Source organism: Typopeltis vanoorti, chromosome 19 (genome assembly GCF_054136105.1).
Source record: "Typopeltis vanoorti isolate ZY-2024b chromosome 19, IOZ_Tvanoo_1.0, whole genome shotgun sequence".
NCBI classification, from domain to species: Eukaryota; Metazoa; Arthropoda; class Arachnida; order Uropygi; family Thelyphonidae; genus Typopeltis; species Typopeltis vanoorti.
Window position 1 is genome coordinate 58,984,646 of NC_143567.1, and position 11,037 is coordinate 58,995,682.

Below are 11,037 nucleotides of genomic sequence, written 5' to 3' on the forward strand. Positions count from 1 at the left end.
TTTCTGCACTTTCTCATACCCATTTAAATATTTTAGTGATCAAATTGTATTATATTATATAATGAGTTTTATTTCTTGTTTTGAGAATAGAATACTGAAATATATAATGCAGCAAAATGAAAAGGCCAAACAAAAATACATTTTTAATATTATGATACAGAATTTTTTTTTTTTTTTTGAGTAAGGCATAGTGTTTTCCATTTTTATCCATATTTTTGTTTTCTGTCAGGAGAAAAGGTACTGGTTTAATCCTCTTTAAAATCGCATTAACAGTACCACACTGATTGGCAATTTGTCTTTGAGTCATGAATAAAAAAAAGGAAAACTATGCTTACTCAAGATCTTGAAGATGTAATCCATTTTATAGCTACTCAATACACTATGAATATCAACTGGTTTACACTATTAATAAACTTCATAGAGACAGTTAAAATGCACAACCCTCAACCAAAATAAAACCATAAATAGTAAACCAATATTATTGTGAACTGAAGCCAAAAACTTGATGAAAATTCAGATTAATTTGTTTGCTACTGTTTAATCATACAATCCACAAAAGCTCTGGAAGGAAATGGAACATTCAGTAGATCATTGATCTGTTTCCCAGTGTAAATATGGACAAAACTGCTTTTCAGTTTGAGTTCGAGGTTATATCGTAGTGTGTAGTGTTCGTGCAAGCTCCTGATAAGATAAGTATTATTTTCAGTTATCGTTGATAAAATTACTTAATATTGCGTATTTTAGTGCATCTGTTCGTGTGTTATAACTTATAATTTGATAAAACACGTTGCAAATAAGTATGGCACCTGTACGAAGGAAAATAGCGGCCAGTAATGATGGTTCACCATCTTTATCAAAGAACGGTAGTATAAAAGAAATGAGTCAGTGTACTAGCTGTGAAATGTATGCTTTGCAGAGTGCGGTTAGATGATAATAAAGGATTGAATGTGTGTAGAAAATGTAGGGAGAATGAGGAATTGAAGTGTATTTCGGATCGTGAGTGTGATGTTTTTGTCAAACTTCAGAATGAAGAAAATAGGGATATGACAAGAAACGGTAAGGTTGTACATGAGAATTGTGAGAGTGTGAATGATAGTATTAATGGTTTCTCAGAGAATAAAAAAGATGAGATGCATTGAGTGAGATCGCGTTGTTGAATGGTGCGATAGAAAGGGCAAAACAGCATCTAGAGTGCATGAACAAAAGCCGACTGAATGAACCAACCAATAATAAAAGGTATGACACGAAAAATAGATGTATGAAGGTGAACATGAACAAAATGAAGGATAGAGTGCTGTATGGAGACTCGTTAGTACGAGGTGTGTTAGTAGAGGATTTGACGAAATCGTACCAACCTGGTGCGACCATAAAGGATATAACTGAGTCTATTAGAGAGCAGAAGGAAAGGGTGAAAGAAATGATTGTTGTGGCAGGTACAATGATTTGAAAGGAGATAAAATGGAAATGATAGAAGACCTGAATGAATTGTTTGAGGTAGCAAAAGAAAAGAGCGAGAGAGTTAGAATGATTAGTCTTTTGCCACGGTATGACAGTGAAATGTTTAAAAGGAGGGCCATAATTGTGAATGACTATATGCGTGGGTTATGTATGATGAGTGGTCTGGAATTTGTGGACATGTGGAGTGAGTTCGATGGGCGAAAGGATGTATATAAGATGGATGGCTTGCATTTGAATGGTTACGGTGTAAGAAGACTTGAGAAAGTGTTACTGAATGTGGTGGATATGCAAATTCAGGGAAACTAGATTTATTAAGGGGGGGGGGGGTAGATATACAGTCCTTAGGGAGGCAGTTGCATGTAAGAATGAATATAATATGCCCGAGCAAATAAGGACAACAAATCAGAGTGGGATAGTTAATATAAGGCATCAAGGTAGGGTTGGGGCTAATGGGGGTCTTAAACTCATGTACACTAATACTAGGAGTATTAGGAACAAGAAGGAAGAGTTTTTGGCCATGGTTGGCACTTCCAGACCACAGGTTATTGGTATTAGTGAAACATGGCTGACTGTAGATGATATAGCTAGTGGGATTGAATGTGATGGGTATAGTGTGTTCAGGAATGACAGAGAATAAAATGGGGGAGGAGTATTGTTGATGATAGCTGATGAGCTACAGCCAAGGAGAATAGAAGTTGAATTGCAGGATAGAGAAAAGAGCACATTTGAGGCCATTTGGTGTGAGATTGTGGCTAGCAGAACTAAATATACAATTGGGTGCTGCTATAGACCAGGTGATGGAAAAGATGGTGGTGACAGTATGCACAAGCAAATAGAAGATATGAGTGGAAGGAGGGTGATTATTATGGGAGATTTCAACTATGGTCACATTGATTGGAGTGAGGAGAGGACACACGGGAGGAAGGAATTGGATTTTATGTGGTTAAGGGATAACTATCTGCAACAGCATGTAATGGAAAATACTAGGGGTCAGAGAGTGCCTGACCTAGTAATTACATCTGAGGATTTGGCTGTAACAAATATGACCACATTGCCACCAATCGGTGAGAGTGATCATAGGGTCTTGACTTGGGAGGTGGCTAAAGGTGTAGAATTTTCAATTAAGACGGTACATGTGGAATTATCGGGCTGGACAGTATGACAAGCTTAGGAGTTTGATTGGCTCAGTGCCATGGCATGTACAACTGCAAGGACTAGAAGTTGATAGTGCATGGGAGGTAGTTAAGAAGTGCTTGCATGAAGCAATGGCTGACTGTATACCTAGAGTCCGAATAATAAATCAAGTAGGGGTTAAATGGATGAATAACACCATTAAGCTTGAGCTGCAAAAAAAAAAAAAGAAACAACTATGGAGGGAATTTAAGGAGAAAGGTGACCAGCAGGCACATGAACGGTATAAAGCGCAGGCCAGAAGGGTGACGAGTGTGGTAAGAAAAGCAAAAAAGGATTACGAAAGAACATTGGCCATGCAGGCTAAAGAGAATCCTAAACAGTTTTTTAGATATGTAGCAAGTAAAAGGAAAAATGTACATGGCAGAATGATTTTAAAGAATGCCAATGGTAGGGAGGTAACTGAATCAGTTGAGTTACTGAGTGAGCACTTTGCAAGAATATATCATCCAGGTGGTGACATTGCAGAAACGAATAAACCAGTAGATTATACGGGAATTGTGGTGAATGAAGTGGAGGTGAGTAGTCTATTGCATAACCTCAATGTCAATACATCTGTGGGATTGGATGGTATACCAGCTCATGTCATATGTGAAGCAGCTAAAGAATTGTCAGTACCCTTGACCATTTTGTTTAATTTGAGTCTCGGGTCTGGGTTAGTCCCGAGCGGGTGGAAAGAGGGGAAAATAGTTCCACTGCATAAAGGTGGTTCCAAAACTGCTGTTGTAAATTACCGACCGATTAGCATATCAGGAATCATTGTCAAGGTCTTAGAGAAATTAGTCAAGAAAAGAATACAGGATTGGATAGATGAAAATGGGATATTATATGGGGGACAACATAGTTTTGTGAAGGGTAGATCATGCCTCAGTAACTTGCTCACGTTTTATAACACAGTGATGGCTGAACTGGATAGGGGTAATGGGTTTACAGTGATACTACTGGACCTTGCCAAGGCCTTTGATAGGATACCACATGGAACCCTAATCAGTAAACTGGAGCAGATGGGGATAGATGTAGGGTTGATGAGATGGATAGGAGGATGGTTGAAGGAGAGATCAGAGAATGGTTTATTCAGGAGTGGAGTCTAAAAGACGTCTTGTGACTAGTGGAGTGCCGCAGGGCTCTGTTCTTGGACCACTGCTTTTCAATTTGTTCATCAATGATATTGGAAAGGATTTGAGAGGAAGTGTTCACTTGTTTGCTGATGATGAAAAGTTGGGTAGAGCAATTGTGAGTGCACAGGATGTCAAAATTTTACAGGATGATTTGAATAGTTTGGAGGACGGCTAGGAAAAATGGATGTCAATTTAATGTGGCAAAGTGTAAGGTTATGCACTTTGGGGTGAAAAGAATAGCAGCAGTATATCGCATTGGTGGAACCGTAGTGATATGATTGAGACATTCAAATTACTGAAGGGTTTTTATAAGATTGATCCAGAAGATATTTTTGAAAATATGAGTGGTGGTGGGGAGACTAGGGGCCATGCATGGAAGCTGGGCAAGAGCGTGGTTGACAAGGGTGTTAGAGCTAGGTTTTTTACTTGGAGAGTGGTGAATGAGTGGAATAAGCTGCCAGTCTGTTGTGGGTGCTACGACCGTGAATGAGTTCAACGCGAGGTATGATAGATACTGTGTGAATGTTGAATAGTTCTTCTTGACATGATGTTAGGACCTCCCTTGATGAGTCTGTTGACTCCTTGGAGTTTCCGGAACAATAATAATAATAAATTTACTTGTCTATATCAGTCTCCTAAACACGCCAGTTCACACTTCACTCACGCAAAAGATGAAACTTAGAAAACAAAAACAGCAACTCATCACAATGTTCAAGTGGATTGGTTGATAACCAACAACAGCCGCTGATTTCTGGGTGCTATTGTCTCAGCATACACCCTACCTCGCCTTTTGGGTGGCTAAAATCTAGAATTCTAAGAATTTGACCTGCTGTGTCATCTGTATCTGTTCAAAGGGCTGAAATGTGTGTGTAGTTGTGTCTGCACACTGGGGCTATTAACGCAAACATGGTGCAATGTTTATGCATCAGAAAGTATCTTCATGAAGTATTATTATATTGTGATTAATTTTAGGAACCACACAAAGCCAGGAAATGATTAGGGAGTCATTGGGTGAGAAAATAGAATGCCAAAATATGTCGATATTGCTATTCTGTGGGTGTGCACAGCACATCCTGAATATATGCTTCTGATATATATACTGTATATATATATAATCTAACAATGCACGAATGGCTTTTATTTCCTATAGGGAGTAGGCAAGGCATTTTAGCCCCGACTTTTTGTAAAGTGATAGGCAATACCATCGACAGGGTGTAGCATAGAGGCAGCCTTCCTCATGTTGCAGCTTAATAAAGGCGCTCGTTCAGCCATATTGCGGTAGACGCTGTCGCTGTTAACAATGTCTGTTAGCGTAGCAAGTGCAGAAAGAAGTTTTTCCAAACTTAAACAGATTCAAAATTATTTGTGAACAATGACCCAAGAAAGATTGGTTGGTCTAGCAACTATATCGATAGAGATGGACACAGCTTACAATTTAAATTTAGAAGAGCTTATAAACAGTTTAATTGTGCGATATCCCTGTTGAGTAAAGATTTATTTAATATTATGTAATCGTTTTGCATTAATGTTCTCTTGTAATAAAAACAAAATAGCAATTGGAGATTTTCTTATATTTTTGTCTTATAATCCATCAGGGGCGATATTTAATTGTTTGCCTCAGGGTGTGATCTAATCTGACCACAGCTCTGGTGATTGGACAGTTCATTCACCGCCAGTAGCTACGCAGAGATGGCTGGCCCAAAATATCACTAATCATAAACGACCAAGTGAAGAGAGGCAGATAATTACCTCCATCTCATCACTAACACCTACCATTATATTGTCTCAAATAGTGTCGATTTTCTTGAGTTTACGGAATGAAGGACCTGCTTCTAGGAGAAAATGCCCACTTGCTCATGCCAGAGATTGGCTAACTCAGGAACCAGTCAAAGAAAGGGTTAGAAAAAGTTCTATGGTGACTGTTCGAACGTAGGATGGCTTTCTTTGTGCAGCCTAGGGTACGGGTGCAAGCATTACTTCCACAAGGTTACGGGGTCTCAAAATTAATATCGAAATTGCTGTCTGAATGTTCTTTGAATGGTTTATATCCTGATGCATCTTTATACTGCAGAATCTCACTTCAGAAAGCTTCAGTAATTACATTTCCAATCAATTAAATGAATTTTTTTCACACTGATATTCAGAAGCAGATTTTTGGTGTGTGTATTCTATCAGAGCCTGTGTAGCTCAGTCGAAGTGGCATTTGCACTATGGTTCTTAACCACACAAAGAAAGACTTGGTGGTTCAAATCCAGTTGCTGACTAGAGGAAATTTTTTTAATCCTTTTCTCGACCGGTTTTCAAGTTAGTCAATCTGGCACAGGCAAGCGGATTTTTCGTCCCTTAAACTGAAGAAAATAGGCCGTCGAACCCACACTATCTGCAGACATGAAAAATATTGTGTTATGGTTAGGGACCACGAGATGGCGGCATTGGCTAGCTGCTGCCTTCACTGCATACCGATTAATTAGTGATAGCTTTGGGCCAGATATCTCTGATTGGCTACCAGTGGAAATTGAACTGTCCACTCAGTCTCCAAAAGTTAGATAGGGGTAAAACGGCCTCGCCTGCTCCCTATAAAGGAACATAAGGGCATTAGCTGATATATTCTATCAAACAATTGATTCTTGAATTAGATGGACTTTTTTTAACATAAAAATATTTTTGAGAACTGACAAATTTTCTGGTAGCCTCGCTCCTGTCGTTTAAATGAAGCCAAAAGAAAATTTTGACATTTCTGTCTTAAAGACCTTTCTTCATTCTTTGTAATTCTGTCAAGTCCTCGATTTTTCTTTCAAATCTATATCCAAATTTGAATCTTGAGATTCCTCAATATTAAGAGCAACATCAATTTAGTAGTTGGAAGTATCAGTTTACCAGCAACTGATTTTATAAGATCATCTAGAAGCTTAACTTGATTCACAAATTTTATTAACTTTCCGAAATTCCTTAATAAATGACTACACTAGCATCATAGCCGAGTTCCTTCAGCCATAAAATCTAAATAAACAAAACCATAACAAATGGTTCAAAAGCAAGAAAGCTAGGTTCTGTTCATAGGTATAAGTTTTACATACAATTCCAAAAGTATAGCCTATTTCATTTTCATCTTTTCTTTTATCAAACTAGATCTTTTAATTCAAGCCATTGTGTTATGTTTGTTTAATGTGTTTATTGGATTTCATTGATTCACTAGAATTCAGTCCTTCCCAAACTTATGGATGTGAAGGTCCCCCTTGGAAAAATTAAAATATTTCACGGCCCTGATCAAAAAGAAAATCATAATATACACGTATTTTATTATAATATTTATTGTATTTATACAATAAAGCCTGTGTAGCTCAGTGAAATTGGTGCTTGGTGGCTTGAAGTTTTCACACTCTTTTAATATATGATTCATCAATCATACTCTTCTAAACTTTGTTTTTATTGTATTATTTTGGGGATTATGACTATAGAAAATATAATTTGCAACTGCGCATGTGAATCAAAAAGAACTGGCATTGTTGACTGATTGGGGAATACATGTCAGCCAGCCATTCTTCCATAATTTGTATTTTCGTGTAAAAAAAAATTCAGCTTACATCTATTTTGTGGAAATTTTTGCCTCTCAAAAAAGCTTAAATCCATTAGACTTTTTTAAAAAGCTTCATTTTAATTTTAAGCGATCTGCCATATGAGTTAGTACTGAAATCTGCCAAGTCTAGCATAAAATATGCTAAATTGGAAACCTTGGTTAGGAAATTTAGTGATTTTTTATGTAAATATATTCTAACAAAGTGCCAGTCATTGCAAATGGCAGCCATAGTGCCATGCTGCTCAGAGAAAGACTTAAGCTCAATCGAATCACATACTAGAGGAACTTTTTATCATAGCCTTTTGCTAGCAAGTTCCAGAATTAGTCAAGCTTTGGTATGGATAAGTAGGATATTTTCCCCCAGAATCTCAAGATTTTTATCCCACATCTCAGAAAATCGACCGTAGAACTATTGAAGCAGTTAATATTTTGGTTTAGGACTCCAAGTTAGCAGTAGTTGTCTACCATTTTCTCTCTTTCCCTAAAAAAAGTTCAATTAATTGATAGCTTGGGTTCACAATCAGTAAATGCTTGAAGAATGGAGACTGGCTGCAGAACTAAAGAAACTGCCTACATCCTTTGTGAAATAAAATGTGTTAGAGTATTTTTAGGATGTTTTAACAAACTATTGTTAAAAAGACTTCTGATATGATATTATAAAGTTTGATAATTTAAATAACTTCCTATTACGTTGATCTTTTTTTAAATTGGAAACTATAAAATGAATCTACTATTTGTGGTCGTATTATTGCCTAGAGGAAGTATATATGAGGCCATTCTCTTTTGGAGATTTCAGGGAGCCAATCACAAATAGTTGGCCCTAGACTATCTCAGACTGGTAAAGAGAGCATAACATGCAACTACCGCCTTCTCGTGGGTACTAATACTACGTGCGAAATAATGCTAGTGCTGTCGATTTCCTTGAGTTACGAAATTAAAAATCTGAGTTTCTGGGGGGGGGGGGATTCCTCCAGTCGATAGCTAGAATTGAACTTATGTCTTTCTTTGCACAGCTCTGTGCATTCCATTTATACACTGGTTGGAAAGAAGTCAATAGACACTCCATTGGTATGCTCATTGTGCCATGTGACGAGTCACGTGTTTGTAGCCAATATAAATTTGAGGAATATGATGCTCCCAAGTCAGTGCAACTGTAGGTGAAATGGCTGCTAGAAGGGAACTGATGGAGTTTGAAAGAGGCGTTGTGCTAGGATGCCATGTTGCAGGCCTATCTGTTTGTAAAATTGCTGACAAGGGACCATCCCAGGTCAATAACCAGTGATATCATACTGAGATGGAAGCACAGGAAGTCAACTGCAAGTGCTACCAGCAGTAGACAATCAACCACACTCAGTGAACATGGCTGGAGGTTGCTATGAAGTATATAATGTGTAAAAACTGCCATTCGTTGGCTGACACACACTGAATGCGGAGTTCCAGTCATCGAATAAATCACGAATCTGCAGAAAACATTCGGAATCGAGGTTCACAAAATGAGCTTCCATGATAGGATGGAAATATGCAAACCCCACATTACCCACACCAACACGCAGAATCGTCTTCAATGGTACAAAGAGCGTGTATAGAGGGGTGTGGGTGCTTGGAATGCTGTTATGGAGTGACTAATCACGCTACACCCTCTACTGAGCAGATGGACGATGTGGGTGTGGTGAACGTCTCTTACCAGGTTGCATAACCCCAATGAATTTGGAGGTGGCAGTGTGATATGGTACTGGTTTGGTCATAGACCTCTGTTGAGCCACAGACATTGAACTCTTAGAGATATATCTGGACATTCTGGAGAATGAAATACTTCCTTTGTGGAATTTCTACAGAACTGACCATTGTCTCTTTCAGCAAGACAATGCACCATGTCATAAGGCAGCTTCTGCTGTTCCTGCATGGTTTGTGGACATGAACTTCACCACACTTGAGTGGCCTCCATATTGACTTGATCTCAACCCTATTGAACATCTGTGGGGGTGAACTGGAGCTTCAGTGAGGTCATGGTACGTCCTCCCTACAAGTCTATATCTTCATTACATGCCTACTGGAAAAATGGTCCAAAATTCCTGTTGAGCTCTTACGTTTGTGGAAAGTATATTCCATAGGATTGCTGCAGTCAATGCAGTGAAAAGTCGTCCTACATCTTGTTAAGGTGGTCACCATGACGGTTCCTCACACTATAGTATCCGTTGACTTCTTTCCAAGCAGTCTATTGCTGATCCAAACCCCATTTCTACACATTCAGTTTAATATTTAGAATATAGAATATAAATAAACATTGCTCAGAAATGTCAACATAATGGAAATATTTTGGTTTGATTTTGGAGTAAATGAAGTTAATTATTAATGATGTACACAAAATTTCGGTGGTGGTGAAAGAAAATCAAAAGGTTTATCGTTAAAAATGTAGATTTCATATTTCCTCTTGTTTTGAAAAGTAAGTTTTCATTATGAATCGAAAATGTTTTTTTTATTATTGTAAAATAAAAAAGATAATAATAAATAGATCTGCTAACATCTTTCATTTTACAAAGCCGTTTTAGCCCCATCTAATTTTTGGATGCTGAGGGGAAGTTCATTCTCCACGGATAGTTAATCCGAGATAGTTAGTCTAAGACTATCCCTAATTAGAACGGCATCCAGTGAAGTTAACGGGTAACAAGTGCCGCCATCTCGTAGTCCCTAATTCTAACACAATATTGTGTGAAACAGTTGGGTTCTATGGTCGATATTCTTGTGCGTTAAACAACTGTAATGTGTTCCGTATAATCAAAAAACTTCATCTGAGTAAAACAAGTCCTCTAATGCCCTTCATCTTTCAAAATAGTAGGTGACATTCTTTACTTTTGAAAAGTGAAGCTCTTTCATAAGTCAGCATAGCATGTTAGAATTAAATTCATTTATACCTGCCGGTTACACCGATATCTGAAGAGATCTGCATGCTCAGTGACAGGGCAGAAATTTCATCGAACAACTGTTATCTTCAGTGCCAAGTAGATCCATTTAACAATACAGACCTTAATTCTGGAGAAAGCAGAACTCATAATTCTGATAAGAGAACACAGTCATATGTTTGGTTGAACTTGAGAACGTATAAACCACTTTGAACTGTCACCAAAAATGCATGTCTGTAAGCAAGTAAAATAGGAATTCAGTTACTCTGGAAATAAATGTGAAATATGATCAGAATTTTTGGTTCAATTTCGCGACCATTTTCAAGTTAAAGAAACAGAATAGCGATTTAAAATTATATTATAGCACGTTATAATACTTATTAAATGTAGGAAGAGATTTCGATCGGTACCCATTAGATTTCAAAAAAAAATAAAAGTCACAAATTATTCTTAATTAATAAATTACTTAACACAATCATGAAGCATATTAACGGTTTTCTCTGTTACGCTCTTTCTAATAAAATTTGTATAAGATATGACATTTAACCTTATTTCAAGGAATACTCTATCTAGTACATATATATAGCCTCACCTGACATATTTTCAAAAACATTTCAGGAATTCTCAGTGATGAGATCATGTGACACTTTCAACATCTGTTGTAGGTTAATTCTTCACATTTGGAAGCCTCTCATACGTTTTGTGACCTATGAGATCATAATGATGCCAATAACCTAAAGGATTTTGAACAGATGGTGGTTCGTGTCAAATAATTGTTTTCAGTTATATATAA